Source organism: Ambystoma mexicanum, chromosome 12, assembly GCF_040938575.1.
Source record: "Ambystoma mexicanum isolate Mex_15411 chromosome 12, UKY_AmexF1_1, whole genome shotgun sequence".
Classification (NCBI taxonomy): Eukaryota; Metazoa; Chordata; class Amphibia; order Caudata; family Ambystomatidae; genus Ambystoma; species Ambystoma mexicanum.
Window position 1 is genome coordinate 580,332,006 of NC_090936.1, and position 16,301 is coordinate 580,348,306.

Below are 16,301 nucleotides of genomic sequence, written 5' to 3' on the forward strand. Positions count from 1 at the left end.
ACACTGTGGTTTTGCAGGATATGTCTTTAATACTTACACTATATGTGGTCTCTCCCTTTTTCCCATTCCACTTGCCCACTTTCTCTCTCTCTTTTTTTTTGAAACCCCTTCCTATGTATCACTCAGCCAACGACACCCTTTCTCCCTTTTGTCTCTTTCCCTGCCCTCCCCCTCAACCCCTCTCTGGTCTCCGTCTCCAGCCCTTTGTTCTACTTCACAGCGTCTTCTCGCCTCTCTCTTCCTACTCCCCATTCCTTACTTACTTAAACTCCCCCTCTGATCCCTTTTTGCCAACCTGTCCATTTCCTTCCTTCCTTCCTTCCTTCCTTCCTTCCTTCCTTCCTTCCTTCCTTCCTTCCTTCCTTCCCTCCCCTCCTCCCCTCCTTCCCTCCCTCCCCTCCTTCCCTTCCTTCCCTCCCTTCCTTCCTTCCTTCCTTCCTTCCTTCCTTCCTTCCTTCCTTCCTTCCTCCCTCCCTCCCCTCCTACCTTCCCTTCCTCCCTCCCTCCTTCCCACCCTCCCCTCCCTCCCTCCTTCCTTCCCTTCCTTCCTGCCCCACCCTCCCTCCCTCCCTCCCCCTTCCCTTTCCTTCCTTCCTTCCTTCCTTCCTTCCTTCCTTCCTTCCTTCCTTCCTTCCTTCCTTCCTTCCTTCCTTCCTTCCTCCCTCCCTCCCTCCCTCCCCTCCTACCTTCCCTTCCTCCCTCCCTCCTTCCCACCCTCCCCTCCCTCCCTCCTTCCTTCCCTTCCTTCCTCCCCCTCCCTCCCTCCCTCCCTCCCTCCCTCCCTCCCTCCCTCCCTCCCTCCCTCCCTCCCTCCCTTCCTTCCTTCCTTCCTTCCTTCCTTCCTTCCTTCCTTCCTTCCTTCCTTCCTTCCTTCCTTCCTTCCTTCCTTCCTTCCTTCCTTCCTTCCTTCCTTCCTTCCTTCCTTCCTTCCTTCCTTCCTTCCTTCCTTCCTTCCTTCCTTCCTTCTCCCGCCTTCCTTCCTTCCTATTCTTAGACCCCCTTCTCACAAGTTTAAAGTTCACCTCTTCTGTTTATGAGTGCAAGCGCGAGATCATTTATAGACAGGTAAACGCTGCACACGCAGTGGTCCATGCGGTCATGACCTCCAAATCCCCTACACAAGCACAGACCTGACCTGAAACAACACATGGCATTTCGTGCAAAGTTCACCGAGAACAGCTAACTCTGCAGTCCCCTTCTATGGGCTGCGTTGTGCGCCTTTAACCAACTCATACATACATTAACCTAGAGCGCTGGCCGTGCATGCATTATAAAACCCGGACTGGCCGGGCTGAGGCAGACATCTCACCGGAGGCAGAGACCTTGGACTGGACTTCACAGAGGTAATGCGACCGTGCCAGAGTGGAGCAAACAGGGACAGGGCAAGGCAAGCCCGCCTTAGTCTAGCAGATCAGTCATCGCAGACCTATCACGATATTCAAGTTGGTCTTGATTTAGCACGCAGGTGAAGGAGTACTGTAGCACATGGGCTGCAGGTGTGCACCACTGTCAGGAATGCCACTGCAATGTACATAATGCGGGTGCGTGGCTGCTTCATATTCTACGCTGGTGGGTCTCACTGCATAACAGAAGGGATGCAGTCCAGTACTCCGTGATGTGAGGCGATGCAATCCTGTCTCTGTGTTGCAAGATCAAAGGTGATGCAGCAATGACCCTGTGCTCTATTGCAACATAGGGGACGTGCCACCGTCGCCAGGGCCTCATGGTAGTTGCAACTCTAGGGTCTAATACAGAAACGCCTTGGCAGTAGTGTCCCTGTGCTGCAGTGCAACACAGGTGAGGCAGTAGTGTGCCTGTGCTATATTGCAACATGGGTGCTGCGCCACAGTCACTTCGGTTCTAGTAGTAGTTGTAACTTCAGGGTCTAACACAGAAGAGGTGAGGCAGTAGTGCCCCGGTGCTGTAGTATAACAGAGGTGAGGCAGCAATCTCCCTGTGCTCTATTGCAACATAGGTGATGCACCTCTGTCCCTAGGGTCTCATCGTAGTTGCAACAATAGGGTCTAACACAGAAGAGGTGAGGCAGTAGTGTGCCTGTGCTATATTGCAACATGGGTGCTGCGCCACAGTCACTATGGTTCTAGTAGTAGTTGTAACTTCAGGGTCTAACACAGAAGAGGTGAGGCAGTAGTGCCCCGGTGCTGTAATATAACAGAGGTGAGGCAGCAATCTCCCTGTGCTCTATTGCAACATAGGTGATGCACCTCTGTCCCTAGGGTCTCATAGTAGTTGCAACTATAGGGTCTAACACAGAAGAGGTGAGGCAGTAGTGTGCCTGTGCTATATTACAACATGGGTGCTGCGCCACAGTCACTACGGTTTTAGTAGTAGTTGTAACTTCAGGGTCTAACACAGAAGAGGTGAGGCAGCAATCTCCCTGTGCTCTATTGCAACATAGGTGATGCACCTCTGTCCCTAGGGTCTCATAGTAGTTGTAACTATAGGGTCTAACACAGAAGAGGTGAGGCAGTAGTGTGCCTGTGCTGTAATGTAGCAGGGGCCAGTCATTAGAGTAGAGCAGTCCTTTCTCTGTGCTGTAGTACTGCAGCAATGCTGCATTAGTGTGCATGGGAGAGGCTGTGGTATAGCATAATAGATATGTAGGATCAAAGAGACCCAATGGATCATGGTATTCAAATCCCAATGTACTGGGTTCCCCAGGACCATTGTGCCCAACCCTCTTTGGTGGTGCAGAACCAGTCACGGCACTAATGTGGTAAAACACCCTGGGCCATAGTGTTAAAACATCTGCAGTGGCTGTAATAGTATGATAGGATGCCCTGGATCTTTGTGCCCAACCCAAGGCAGTGGTGTCAACCCCCAGCTGTGGTAATGTAATAGGGCGCCTTGCTCATCGGGTCCAACCCCCTGCTTTGGTATGGGGTCTTTGTTGTGCTAATGTAGTAGAGAATTCTGGCTCATTGTGTGTTCTGGATGACTGGCTTAAGAGGGTTCCATGTAATAATGTCCCCCCAAAAACGTCTACTGAAAAAAAAGTAGCTGTTACATTGAACATGCAGGGGACACCCCCGCAACCTCAGTTTTTTTTTTTTTTTTACAAGGGGAGCAGCGGACATCCCCGCAACCCGTCCCCATACATAATGTCACCATATATAATGTGGCCAATGGCTTTTCCCGGCGACATTATGTGTATCGGGACATTATTACCAGATACCCTTAAGAGGCACTGCAGTGGTACAGGACCCATCACTGTAATGCATTTGGGACTGCGGAGTCATTGGGCCTCATTACGACCCTGGCGGTAGAGTGATAACGGCGCCGGTAGTGCTGCCGGCACCGTTATCACTCTACCGCCACATTACGAGTTCTGCTCGCGGGGCCGCCCTGTACGCCTGGTCAGACCAGACATGCAGAGCGGCACCCGCTAGCAGAACAGGATGCTAACAACGGTCCCGTTATTAACAGGACTGTTGTTAGCATTCTCCCCATTCCCATTTAGCCCTATGGGGGCTCAAATTGGAATGGGGACGTACCGGGTCCGGGTCCCGCGAATGGTAATTACCTGCGCCGCAAAGGTCAGAATGACCCAGTAATTCCCATTTTTCGGGTCCCGGACCCGAATTTGGGAGTAGCCATGATGCTAAAAACGGCATGGCTACCTCCAAACTCGTAATGAGGCCCATTGTAATGTAATGTAATGTAATGTAATGTAATGCAATGCAATGCAATGCAAGTGGTCTTGTATAACGCCCTTTTGCCACTATTGGCGATCTCACTGCGCCTGTCCAAGCCCTGTCCTGGAGAACAAGCTATTGCTTATGTATGAAGAAGCGACCATTGTTGTCTTGAAAGAGAGTGCATCATAGCCTCTTTGTACTTATTTAAATGCTCCACTGAAATATATCCCTTGCTAACGCTTCCAAAGTTATTTCTCACTTTACCATGGGGCCAAACACAAGTTGGCCAGCACGCGTGCAGAACACAGTTGCACTTTACTATAGATGGTGCATTGAGAAACACATTTAAGAATATCAAAAGTTTGAAGCATGGTTGGAAATTGCCCTGTATTGTATTTAAATATTTTGCCATGATGTGTGATTCGGGCTTGCTGTACTTGGGGGGATTGTGTGAATTTCTACTCATGGCTTTGTTTTCTTTGGTTTTGTAATTGAATATTTATACGCACATGAGGAAGGGCGCTCAGCCAATCAGGTGGCTTTAAATACGGGTGACAACTGCCAGTCAACGCCCACGTTTTCCCAGGGTACTCCCTGGGTTCCACCATCTTGATTTTCCTGATAACCCCTTAGCCCCGCCCTGTTGCTTCCCCCTGCCCCCACCCTCGCTCCAAAGACATCCTGCATGCCTTCCCCCACCTCCCTACTTCCTACCAACTTACCTGCTGGACTGGAGCTTTCTGATTCAGTCGCAGCGCTCCATACCCATCCTTGATACCCACCATAGAAATAGAAAAGGGACTGAGTCCCTATTACTTGCAGTGGCCAACTTTATTTTGGAGACAGGAGAGAGCCTGTCTCCAGTAAAAATCAAAATACAACTATTCTCACCACAGATGGACCCTGGGGCACAAATAGCTATCACCCCCTTGTCGGGGGTGCGTACCTGGCCGGTAACATCCCTGAACCCTCGCCGAGACCCGAACAGCTCAGGCTGTTGGCCATTACCGGCCACAAATGCCCCCTGACGTGGGGGTGATTAATATATTTTATTTTTTGGAAGATTGCAGAAAAGACAAACCGAGTAAAAACTGCCCAAAGAGCTAGCAAAGAGATGTATAATTATAGGAAGTAAAAGCAGAGATCTCAGGGGCTAGGTGGGCAGAAAAGAGATGAAAACTAAGATGTGACTGAAGGACCTAAAGCAACACTAACCGTAAGATTTCAAAATAATGGAATGGGCTAGGAGGGACAATCAGGTGGTAAGAACCAGGATTCAACATGGAAGTAAGAATGTGCCTGAATTTTATTTTCCTAAAATCGACCACCTAGTGCCTCTACTTACAGAGTTTGTACAGTTGCAGTGTTGCTGTAGTTCCATAGAGTAGTCACATAGTTGATATCATTACTAGCTCTACGTGGTGCGCTCCGCTACACCAGGCTTGGTGCCTCCTTGATAGCATGGCTTTACCTGGAAAGAGCAGGTCTTCCAGTCATCCTGCCTAGTTCCTGAAGTAGCCGGCTTGGGTTGACCTTTGAACCCACTGAGGTAACTGTAGGACAGGTCGGGAGTTTGACAAGGGTTACTATATGCTTATGGATTCCGAGAAGAGCTAGCACCGCGTCAAGAGTGGCCTGTCTTCAAGACACAACTGGACCACCACAAGAAAACATTGCAGGGCAGGAAGGCTTAAACAAAACATAGGTGACGGCTGGAAGGTTCAGAATTTATCTTAACCTTTGGCATAGTTGGGTAACCCATCAGACATCATTCTGCAGCCTGCAAATTCATGCACAATAGCACACGGGAGTCTACCGAGCCGTAAATCCCACCCATGCTCAGCGAACAGTGCAAACCAAACTGAAGCTGTCAACAGGACATCACCACTCTCGCTTTACCTCTTCCCGCTATGCCCCTACTAACCCATCCCACACTCTTTCCTTTTCAGATCTGCCAAAGCGCCAGGAGACCACTCCAGTGGGGTATAAATGATCTTTAACCAGGGCTCAAGTCGAGGGTGGTACACGCAGGGGGATGGAGTCTACCCACTTTTTTCATAGGGTGGAGCAGGGGGATGGAGTCTACCCACTTTTTTCATAGGGTGGACTCAGTCGCCCCCAGCTAATATGAGAAACATTGATTGTCCTCTTTGAATTTATGCATTAAAGCTGAACTCGGATTCGAACCACAGTCATCAGGTTTGCAGGCTGGACACTTCACCACTGCACTATATAACCTGATGAAAATTAACAAACAACTAAATATAAATTGTCCAATTTCGGCACTGTAGGTCTCCGGGAAAACATTTGTACTGGTTCTTGGAGTTTAAAACATGCACCCCTTTTAACGTTTTCAGCCAATTTAATGAAATGTGCATATTTCACCTTGATATACAAATTTCTGATGACGTCACATCCCATTGCGTTTTTTGAGGAGTTCCCCCACTTTAATTTTTAGAACTTGACCCCTGTCTTTAACATTAACATGAACATATTGAAAGGGGAAAGACCATATGCAAATCAGTCATGGGCCCTCATTACAACCCAGGCGGTAAGTGTTTAACGGCGCCGTAAAGAGCGTCCGCGCCGTTAAACACTTACCGCCTGATTACAAGGTCCCTAAGCGGGATGGTGACTTTAACACCTGCTTTTTGCAGGCGTTAAAAACCAACCCGCTAAGGGACCTTGGCGATAATTACGGCAACCGTAATTTACGGTGCCGTAATTATCACCTTCCCCATTCCCATTATGCCCTATGGGGCAAAAATGGGAATGGGAAAGGGGCCATTGGTGAATGGGGAATTACCGCCCCACTCACCTTGTAATGGGGCGGTAATTCCGCCATCCACCATGGCGGAATCGTAACCTTAGCGGCATGGACCATGGTGCTAATAGCACCATGGTCCTCCGCCAAGGTTGTAATGAGGGCCATGGTCCCACCCCAAAAGGGAAGTCCAACCTGAACTGCATGTTCACATCCCTTCTGCACAAGATCACATGCAACACAGGACATGTTTGGGCGCCATCAGTGAGGTGTAGCTTGGGTCTCAAACTAGAAGGCTGCAGGGAAAGAAAACAGAATGTCGGAACTCGATTGAAAGTGTCAGTGGCTCTACTTATCCCCGCCCCACCCATCCCAGGAAACATGGATATCCCCCCCTCGCAGCTTTTCCTATAATGAGCACACCACCCAGTACTTACTTAGTCCCTGAAGTACCCTCTCTGGGTTCACCCTGAACCTCCAATTAACCCTATGAGGTCACTGTGATACAGGGAGGGGGCTTGGGAAGGAGTAGTACGTGCACGTGATTTCAAGAAGTGTGTAGCACTAGTTTAAGAGGGGCCATTATGTCATACACCACTGGGCCCCAAAGGGAGACATGGTGGGGCAGGAAGGCTGCTAGTTCAGCGGGCACGGGCCAGGTGACTCAGTGTGGAATTTACAAACAGAAGCCTCGCTCAGTACTTTAAGTTGGCAGGGATAGTCGGGGCCAGGCCCCAGCAGTCACCTAAAAGTGGGGCAGAGCTGGGACCCAGACGGGGCCCCCCACCACACCACAGCAGGACACATTATCTCACCACAGCCATGACGGGAGATGCACCCGCCATTTTCGAGTCAGGAAAGCTAACAGAAGTGCCAGCCAGCCAGTCGCAGCTCTTGCGAGGGGTCACAGAAGGAAGTAACTGCCCTTTTGTTCCCCCACGTCTTCCCCAGGTCACCGAGGCATCTTTGACCTTCAGCGAAGCTGGGTACTCCATGCAATATTTTGATGTTTTTAAAAGATGGCTTAAAAAGTACAAAATTCAAGGCATCATTTATAAAGCTTTGCCAACGGACAAAGATGCCTCGGACTTTGTCCATCCTCAAAGCTTTATAAAAGATGCATTGAATTGTGTACTTTTCAGGCCATCTTTTATTCACACAGAAACATTTCTATGCTTAAAAAAGATGGCTTGAAAAGTATGCAAACCATAAGGTACGTAGTGGTATGTGTACTTTTCAAGCCATCTTGAAGTACACAAACCATAGTAAGGTATGCAAACAAATATATAAATGGAATCATTTATATATTTGTTTGCATACCTTACTATGGTTTGTGTACTTTTCAAGCCATCTTTTGTGAACATATAAACATTGAAACATAGAAATATATAACATATTTCTATGTTTATAAAAGTTGGCTTGCATATCACACAAATCATAGTAAGATAAGCATACAAATATATAAATGCTTATATATATCTATATATTTGTTTGCATACCTTACTATGGTCTGTGTACTTTTCAGGCCATGGCCATCCTGCAAGCCACACCCCCAAATGAGGCCAGACCCCTCGATTTCTTACCCCACTTAAAATCCTGGCTTTGCTCCCTTGGCAGAATCCTCAGGGCCAAAAAAATATGTCTGATGAAAAAACATTCATCAGACCTTGGGTCGCCAATGGTGTAGTGAAGACTACTTCAAAATTTAATTCTGTTCATTTACTGCTGAAAAATAGTCTGTGCGATTCCATTTATCTGACTAAATGAATAGACTAACAAAGTCTTTAATAATTCTATGAATAATTTTAATGTCAGAAGTTCATCTTAGAGTGAGGAGGCAGAATTCAAGCAAATTGCCAATGCATTTCGGACCAGACTTTTGGTCCTTCTTCAGGGCGAATTCTATTTTACAAAAAACAAACAAAAGTACCTATTTTAGTCATTGGTGTATGCCAAATAAGGCTATTACATTCATTGTTCTTAAGCGTCAGAGTCACATTCATTTTTGGTTAAAGAAGTGTTAAGTCTCATGTATTAAACCTTAGTACAAGCGTTATCACTGAACCACACGTAGATGTCCAACCCTACACGCTTTACACTTAATTATAGCACAAGTACCTGCATTTAGATGAACCTTAGCCTCATATCTTGATGTGGCCACCTAAGATAACCTGTCCTTCTTAAAAAGGTCCAAAGTACGATCACATTAATCATATTCAGTTCACACTAAAATTTTCTTTAGCTTGCATTCTCTGCAAAAATATAGAGAAACACCTTCTTGCTAGTGTGTACTTGCTTACAGTGTGTCAGATAGCTACAATAAGATTGCATGTCATAAGTACGTGAATATCAATGGTTAACGTTCATACCTTATCAGAGAAGTAGTCCATCTTAACACATAAGTCTGTGTAGTGCGGCAGTAAATGCGATGTGATCATAGTTAGAAGTGTGTTTCTAGCGCACCTGCTCTGGTGTGAGTAGGGCTTGCATTGTAAGAAAATGTGTATAAGCAGTTGGATTGCCAAATAGTGATTGAGAAACAGGAAAAGCTGATTGTGCTGCGATCGCTTACCTGGATGTAGTTCCAGCGCGTTCTGTTGCTGAGGTTTTGGCGGTTCGAAAAAGATGCGTTACTAAAGTAACGCTAATATATGCAACGTAACGTGCGTGCACGTCATAACGCGACGATGCCTGGCGCTCCTGGTCGCCCAGGCCACCTGGATAATGTTACTAGCTCTAAAACTAATCGTTCTAAAGTTACAACAATGCTAAAAAATAGCGCTGTAAAATCGTATTTAGATACTAATGTGTGGTTGTTGAAAAGGATGATTAATGCAACTTACCATGATGGGATTATTAGTAGCCTTGTACTAGGTTTGAATATAGATAATCTTCAAGTTAGACCGTACTCTTTGTGTGTGGCTAGAAGTCTATATATACCCCATCTTTTAAGACTTTTTTTTAAAATAAGAAATAAATCTACAAAATGTAAATAGCTACCTGAAATAAGCAGAGCTGCCCCCAATATTCAGTAAATTGCGTGCAGTCATGCTTACCTCAAGGTTTGTAAAATCAACCGTGTAAATTCGCTTGCTAGTGCTGAATAATCAACCACAATATTTGCTAATGACTAGACCGCTGCAGTGCTCAGAAAAACAAAGAAAATGAGTTATGTTCACATGAGTTAGAAAGTGAATGTTACCAATTAAAGAGACAACACAAAATGTAAAATGCAGAAAAATATACTAAATCATTTTTCTAATCAGTGCTTCTGAGATCCACATTCATGCCATCCAGGCATGTTGCACTTTATCTGGTTCTTTTTCCCATACAGCATAACATTCTAATTTTGCATAGATGTTTAGACATAGCAATGCAAATCCAATTCTTCATTCAATCCACGAGGAGACACCGTGTCTAATCCAATAAGCTTCACCTTGTTGTAATTTCTTGGTCACGCTGATTCCAATGTCTGATACATCAATGACTTTCAAAATTTGAACACACATTTGTGAAACTTGATGGTTCACTTGATTGAAGTGTCTGGCAACTGGAGAGTGCTGATTTTTGGTTCTAATGTTGGATTTATGCTAATTCCATCTGACTCGAGCTTTCCTGCTTGTCTGTCCAATATACAACATGCCACAGGGGCATTTAATGCAGTATATAACCTTTTCTGTCATGCAAGTTGAATAGCTCTTAATTCTTATCTTTTCTCCAGTTCTGGGATGCGTCACGGTGTCGCCTTTACTAATATTATTGCAATCACTGCATGACATGCAAGGAAAAGTTCCTTGTTTCTTTGAAATGAGACTTTACTTTGGTTTAGTCTTGACAAGCACATCTCTTAGATTGCTGCTCCTTTGGTTAGCAAAGACTGTTTTTTCTTCAAATATATTTTGTAGCTTGTCATCACAGGTCAGTATAGGCCAATGCTTGAGTATAACTGTCTTAATCTTAGGAGACTGCACGCTATATATACTCACATATACAGGTGGGTTTTCTGTGGTGGTTTTGATTTTGGTAGCCAGCAGTTTAGATCTCGCCTGTGACCTTACTTTTTCTGAAGCAGCTGACAGTTCATCTTCTTTGTATCCCCGCTCCTTGAATTTGTTCAACATTACTACTTTCTCATGTTCATATTGGCAGTCTGTATTGATAATTCTCTTTATCCGAAGCAGTTGGCTATATGGTAGGCTCTTTATTGTCGCTTGAGGATGAAAACTCATTCTATGTAAGAGGTTGTTTTTGTCTGTCGGTTTATGATATACGTTGGTGTTGCATGTGGGTGCTTTAGGGGTCACCAGAACATCAAAAAAATGAATACTGGGATGTCCAATCTCAGACGTGAATTGTATCCTAGAATCAATTGAGTTGATATATGACAAAAATAAGTTTAGATTCTCTTGGGTATCATTCCAGATCAAAAAGATATCATCTATATATCTCCGCCAATGTTTTATGTACCTTTGCCACACCGGGTGTTTGATGATGTGGTCATTTTCAAACTTCAGCATAAATGAGTTCGCATATGTGGGTGCTATTGTTGCCCCCATTGCTGTTCCACTTATCTGTGAATAATACTGTTTTTCATATTGGAAGTAGGCTTTCTTTGCAATAAATTCCAATAGTATCATGATCCATTCTTTTGAGGCACCTACCTCTTCTTCTTGGAGTAGCAACCATTCCACTGCCTGCTGTCCTAGACATTGTGGAATTGAAGTGTACAGGCCATTGACATCAATAGTTACTAAGAGGTCATGTTCTTCTAGTTCAATCTGTGCAAGTCTATTGAGAAAGTCTGTTGTGTCCTTGATATAAGTGGGATGTTTTTGTATAATAGGTTGCAGAATGGTATCTATGTAGATACCTAGTGGTTTAGAATGCTTTGAGTAGCAGCCACTATTGGACGTCCAGGTGGTTTAAGAAGTGACTTATGGATTTTGAGAAGCAAGTACAGGTGTTGTGTTTTCGGAAAGCTCTGTGTCAGAAAAATGTTTGTTTTATCGCTTATCCATTTGTTTTCTTCAGCCATCTCTAAAATCGCTTTCAAGTCTTCTGTGATTTCTCTGATTGGATTGCATGGTAATATCCTGTATACCTTTGTGTCATTCAATTGTCTTAGGCATTCTTCTCTATATTCATCAGTATTCATGACTACTAATGCCCCACCTTTGTCTGCCGGGCGGATAGTGATAGTCTCATCTTCATATAAGTTTCTGATTATTGACAGTTCACTTTTGTTAAGATTACGGAAACTTGGAGTTTTAAACGAAATCTTCTTCAGGTCTCATAAAATAGCTTCATGGAAGATATCAATTGTTCCATCCGGTAACAGTGTTATAAATTGACTTTTGGGTTTCAGTTCCAGATAGTTTTTAACTGTCTCTGTATCTGGGATGTCAACGTCTGCAAAATATGCCTTCAATTTGATTTTGCGAATAAACTTGAAGAGTTCTATTTTGGTATTAAACAAACTAGTGCTGAATGTTGGTACAAAACTAACTCCTTTCTGTAGGATGTTTCTCTCTGCCATGCTTAAATGACGATCAGATATATTGATAATTAGGTCTTCCTGCTTGGATACCTGTTTGGTAGTTTCTCTGTGCTTCCTTTTCCTGCCAATCCTCTGGGTTCTTTTCTTCCTTTGTCCTTGTGTAAAAAAGGCTGCCTAAGTGGTCTATCGTCTCCTGTTGCAGAGTTCTCTGTGGTAGTTGTTTGTTCATCATTATTAGAGGGAGTTGGAATTCTCGATGTACTGGGACCTGGTTGAGAGTCAGAATCAGAACTTGATTGATCAGAGGAGATTTTAGTTTGCTGTGATTGGCCTAGTATTTTTCCATCCATGTGTACACCTCATCATTGTGGTAGTCATAGCTATCCCTCTTATGCTTGCACATTTTTTTATTTTCCAATTCTGATTTATATTGCTCCAATTGTCCATTGATGTCATCTAACCTGGTTACCATGTCTTCTCCACTAAGGCACTTACTCAAATCTGTTTAAATTATCTCAATGTCAGTTGCTATGACTTTCAATTCATTAGCCAATTCTTGCATTGTTAGGAGAATCAAGTCTAGTGAACATTTATTGAGAATATTCTCCCATTTACTTACAAATTCTTTGTTTTCCTTGCAAAGGGTTGGACGTATAGTCATTCGTAATCCTCTAGGGATACGTTGTGATCTGTAATACTTTGTTAATGTTGTAGCATGCAGTTTACGATAGATCTCTTTCCTGATCAGGTATTCTGGCTGTTTGATTTTCTTATTCGGATCTGTATTTGTTGAACTGGTACTTGTGTCTTTGATTAGATTTAGAATTGCTTCTGCTTCCTCTGTCGAAAAGCCCATTGTCTGTACATGTTTATCCGTAATTTTTGAAATATCATCATACGACATATTAGCGTTGCGATGCAAAGTGCGTGCCTCCGTCCTTGGTAGTGTAAAGAGTGAGACAAAACAAAAAGGTGTGGGCGGGCACTGCTCGTTAATTCAAGTTGAACACGTAATTTAGTATTCCTTAAGAAATTTATGGCCAAACCAAACAAAGCCAGTGTACACTTACACTGTAGTCAACTGTAAGCGAAAAAATATGTCAGATGAAAAAAACATTCATCAGACCTTGGGTCGCCAATGGTGTAGTGAAGACTACTGCACAATTTAATTCTGTTCATTAATGAATAGACTAACAAAGACTTTAATAATTCTAATACTAATTTTAATGTCAGAAGTTCATCTTAGAGTGAGGAGGCAGAATTCAAGCAAATTGCCTACCTTACTATGGTTTGTGTACTTTTAAAGCCATCTTTTATAAACATATAAACATTGAAACATAGAAATATATAACATATTTCTATATTTATAAAAGTTGGTTTGCATATCACACAAACCATAGTAAGATACGCATACAAATATATAAATGCGTATATATATTTATATATTTGTTTGCATACCTTACTATGGTTTGTGTACTTTTCAGGCCATGGCCATCCTGCAAGCCACGCTGCCAAATGAGGCCAGACCCCTCGATTTCTTACCCCACTTAAAGTCCTGGCTTTGCTCCCTTGGCAACTATGAAACGCCTGTTGTCTCTGTCTCTCATTGTGGGCCTGCAGGCCTACACCGTGTGATCATGGTCCTGTGGCCCTGACCTGCAGGCCCCACACTGTGTGACCATGGGTCTGCAGGTCCCTGCTGGTCTGGGCCCCCCCAGACAAGCCTGGTGCCCTGGTTCCAGCCCAGGCACCCACCATCCAGGATGTTACCGGAATCCAAGGTGCTCCGGCACCTAGGCTGTGCCCCACAACTACCTATAAGTCTGGGTAACCCCGGCGCACCAGTGACCGCCGCCGGCCCCACAATTATGGCGATGAGGGAGTGGAATCCCTGCAATGTCCCCAGCTCCATTCCTGTCCCTCATGCCCTTGCATGCTTTGCCCTGGCAAGGCCCTCATTCAAGAGGCTGCTAGTGCTCTGAGGGAGCAAGCCACACCCCCCCCCCCCCCCCGCAGCCTCCGCTGCAAGAAAAAAAAGTGTTGGGCTGCCCCGCCAGGGGGAAGAGAAGAGAAGCGGCAGCGGATGAGGAGCCCTGCTGGTGGATCCTTCCTGGCCGTGGGCCTCTGCGAGGAGGGTGCTCATGCAGCCAGCCTGCAACCCCCTGCAGCGTCTGCCACCAGAAGAAGGAAGATACTGTGCGACCGCATTTGCCTGCACAGAAGGAAGGACTGCAAAGCACTCCATGACAGCGCCCCCTTTGATTATCCCGGCCCGCTGGCAATGGAGAGAGAGCAGCACTCCATGACGGTGAATGTGATGATGGCCCCTACTGGTCCCGGGCCCAGTGGCGGTGATAAAATGTGCAGCTCTGTGTCAGAGCAATGACAATTAAGAATGCGGCCCCTGCATAAAGCCTGGGCCGTGTGGCGGTGAACATATGAAGTGCTCCGCTGTCAGAGCTTTTGAAGAGGTGAGGCTCCCTGCGTGATACCCGGGACTCTGGCAGTGATTCTAATGCAGTGCTCTGTGCCGGAGTAAAGATGAAAAGAAGCCCCAGAAGAATACCGGGCCCAGCTTGCGGTGAGCGAAAAGAATGAAGCTCTGCGTGTCAGTGTTATAATAAAAATAAAATGTATGGGACCCTCCGGATCTCGGCCCCCTCGGTGGTCCTGTATTTGTGCTCCTGACATGGGAGCAGGGTGAATGGAGCAGACTCCATTTCGAGGCAATGGAAACAAATGTATATGGCCCTCTGCAAATCCCGGGCTGCACAGCGGTGACATTTAAAGAGCTCTGTGAGAGCTGGATGAGGAAGGTGGCCCCAACACCCTCCCACTAGCATCACCCTGCCACCTGTGTCACCCTAACACTGGTGTGCACGCTCCTGCCGTGGAGAGAACTGTCCTGCAAGCGGCCCCAACACCCTGCCACTAAAGTCACCCTGCCTGCCCTACAGGTGGCTTCAACACTTAATGTCCCCTGCCTGCCATACAATCCGTGTGCTACCCGTGCATCCGGGGCCAGGGATGGTGAATGCCAACCCCTGGAAAAAGAGGGGGAAAGTGTGTGGCTGATGCTGCTCCAGGAAGAGCAAGTAGCCCACCGACACCCAGCCACCAGTGTCACCATGCCTGCCATACCATTTTAGGACCAGGCCAAAGTGGGCTCGGGGGCAATACCTGCCGGCCCCCTGAGCTTGGCCAACAACTTGTGTCTGACCAACCAACACATGCAGCCCTGACACCACCACCACCAAGAAGCAGTGGGCAAGGTAAGGGTTGCAGCTCCTCACGAGTGCTTGTGCCCCCTTCTGTGCCCCTGTAGCAAAGTAACACTCCTGACTGGGGAGCATGGCCAAAAAAGGGGTGTGAGTGATATACTGTCACTCGAAGCCCTATTAACGTCATGTAGCGACCCCTAGACGACCCGCATCTCGCTGCCTGCCCAACATCAAGGGACTAAGCCGATGTGGCCCTGGTGCCTGCCAGATGCGGCTTTGCTGGCCTTGAACTGTACCAATAGACATGGACCCGTGAAAGTGACTCCTGAACGGACAATGATTGAAAGTCAACTGGTCTCCTGCAGTCCTGCAATTGCTTAAAGAGGACTCAGTAAACATGGGTATTGATGCTGTGAGCCTGCATATTAGCTACATGCTTAAAGTGGTCTCAGTAAAGAACAGTGATGTGATCCCGCAGTTTGTAGGCATGCTCTATATGGTGCCAGCAGCTAACAATGGCGCCATTCAGTGGTTGCAGTTCCGTACCCCAGGTTCATAAAGAGTTTTATAAAATGTGGTAGAACTGCCACCATTCCACCGGCGGTTCACCAACTACGACTGTCACCCACTGAGTAGGTTTAGAGTGTGTTATTATGTTTTATGTCTGTAACTATCTGAGTAGCTAAGTATGTATCAGTGGCATATCCTACTATCTGTCTACCCCACAATTCCCAAGTGATACGTATTGTCATTCTGTAACCGGGGGCTTGGGGGGTGGGAGGGGAATCATGTATTTCTCAGTAACGTTTGTTTTGTTCGTTATGAAAAAGGAGGAGTGTGATGTGTGACCCTCCCATGTGTATTTCCCTTTTAACATGGGCATGAGTGTATCATGGCCCAAGCTAATAAAATCAGCCCCTGCAGGCACGTGCAGCAGAACGGCTGCAGACTCCAACTATGGAACTCCTGTTGTCTCTGTCTCTCATTGTGGGCCTGAAGGCCTACACCATGTGATCACGGTCTTGCGTCCATGGCCTGCAGGCCACACACCATGTGACCACGACCCTCACAGCCTCACAGGGCCCTGCCCTGCAACTACCTATAAGTCCGGGTGACCCTGGCACACCAGCATGGTGCTGCGCCCCCCAGCATCAGTGAGG

The 16,301-nt window shown here is 46.0% G+C and overlaps 1 protein-coding gene across 1 annotated transcript in view; it reads left to right on the forward strand.

The window, feature by feature from the left end:
- The first annotated feature begins 1,303 nt into the window (after positions 1-1,303).
- The window catches only part of LOC138513817 (N-acyl-aromatic-L-amino acid amidohydrolase (carboxylate-forming)-like), a 233,148-nt gene continuing 218,150 nt past the window's right edge, over positions 1,304-16,301 (forward strand). Inside the window, exon 1 of the mRNA XM_069628920.1 lies at positions 1,304-1,343. The gene's annotated coding sequence lies outside the window, so the exon portion shown is untranslated. The remainder of the gene's footprint in view (positions 1,344-16,301) is intronic.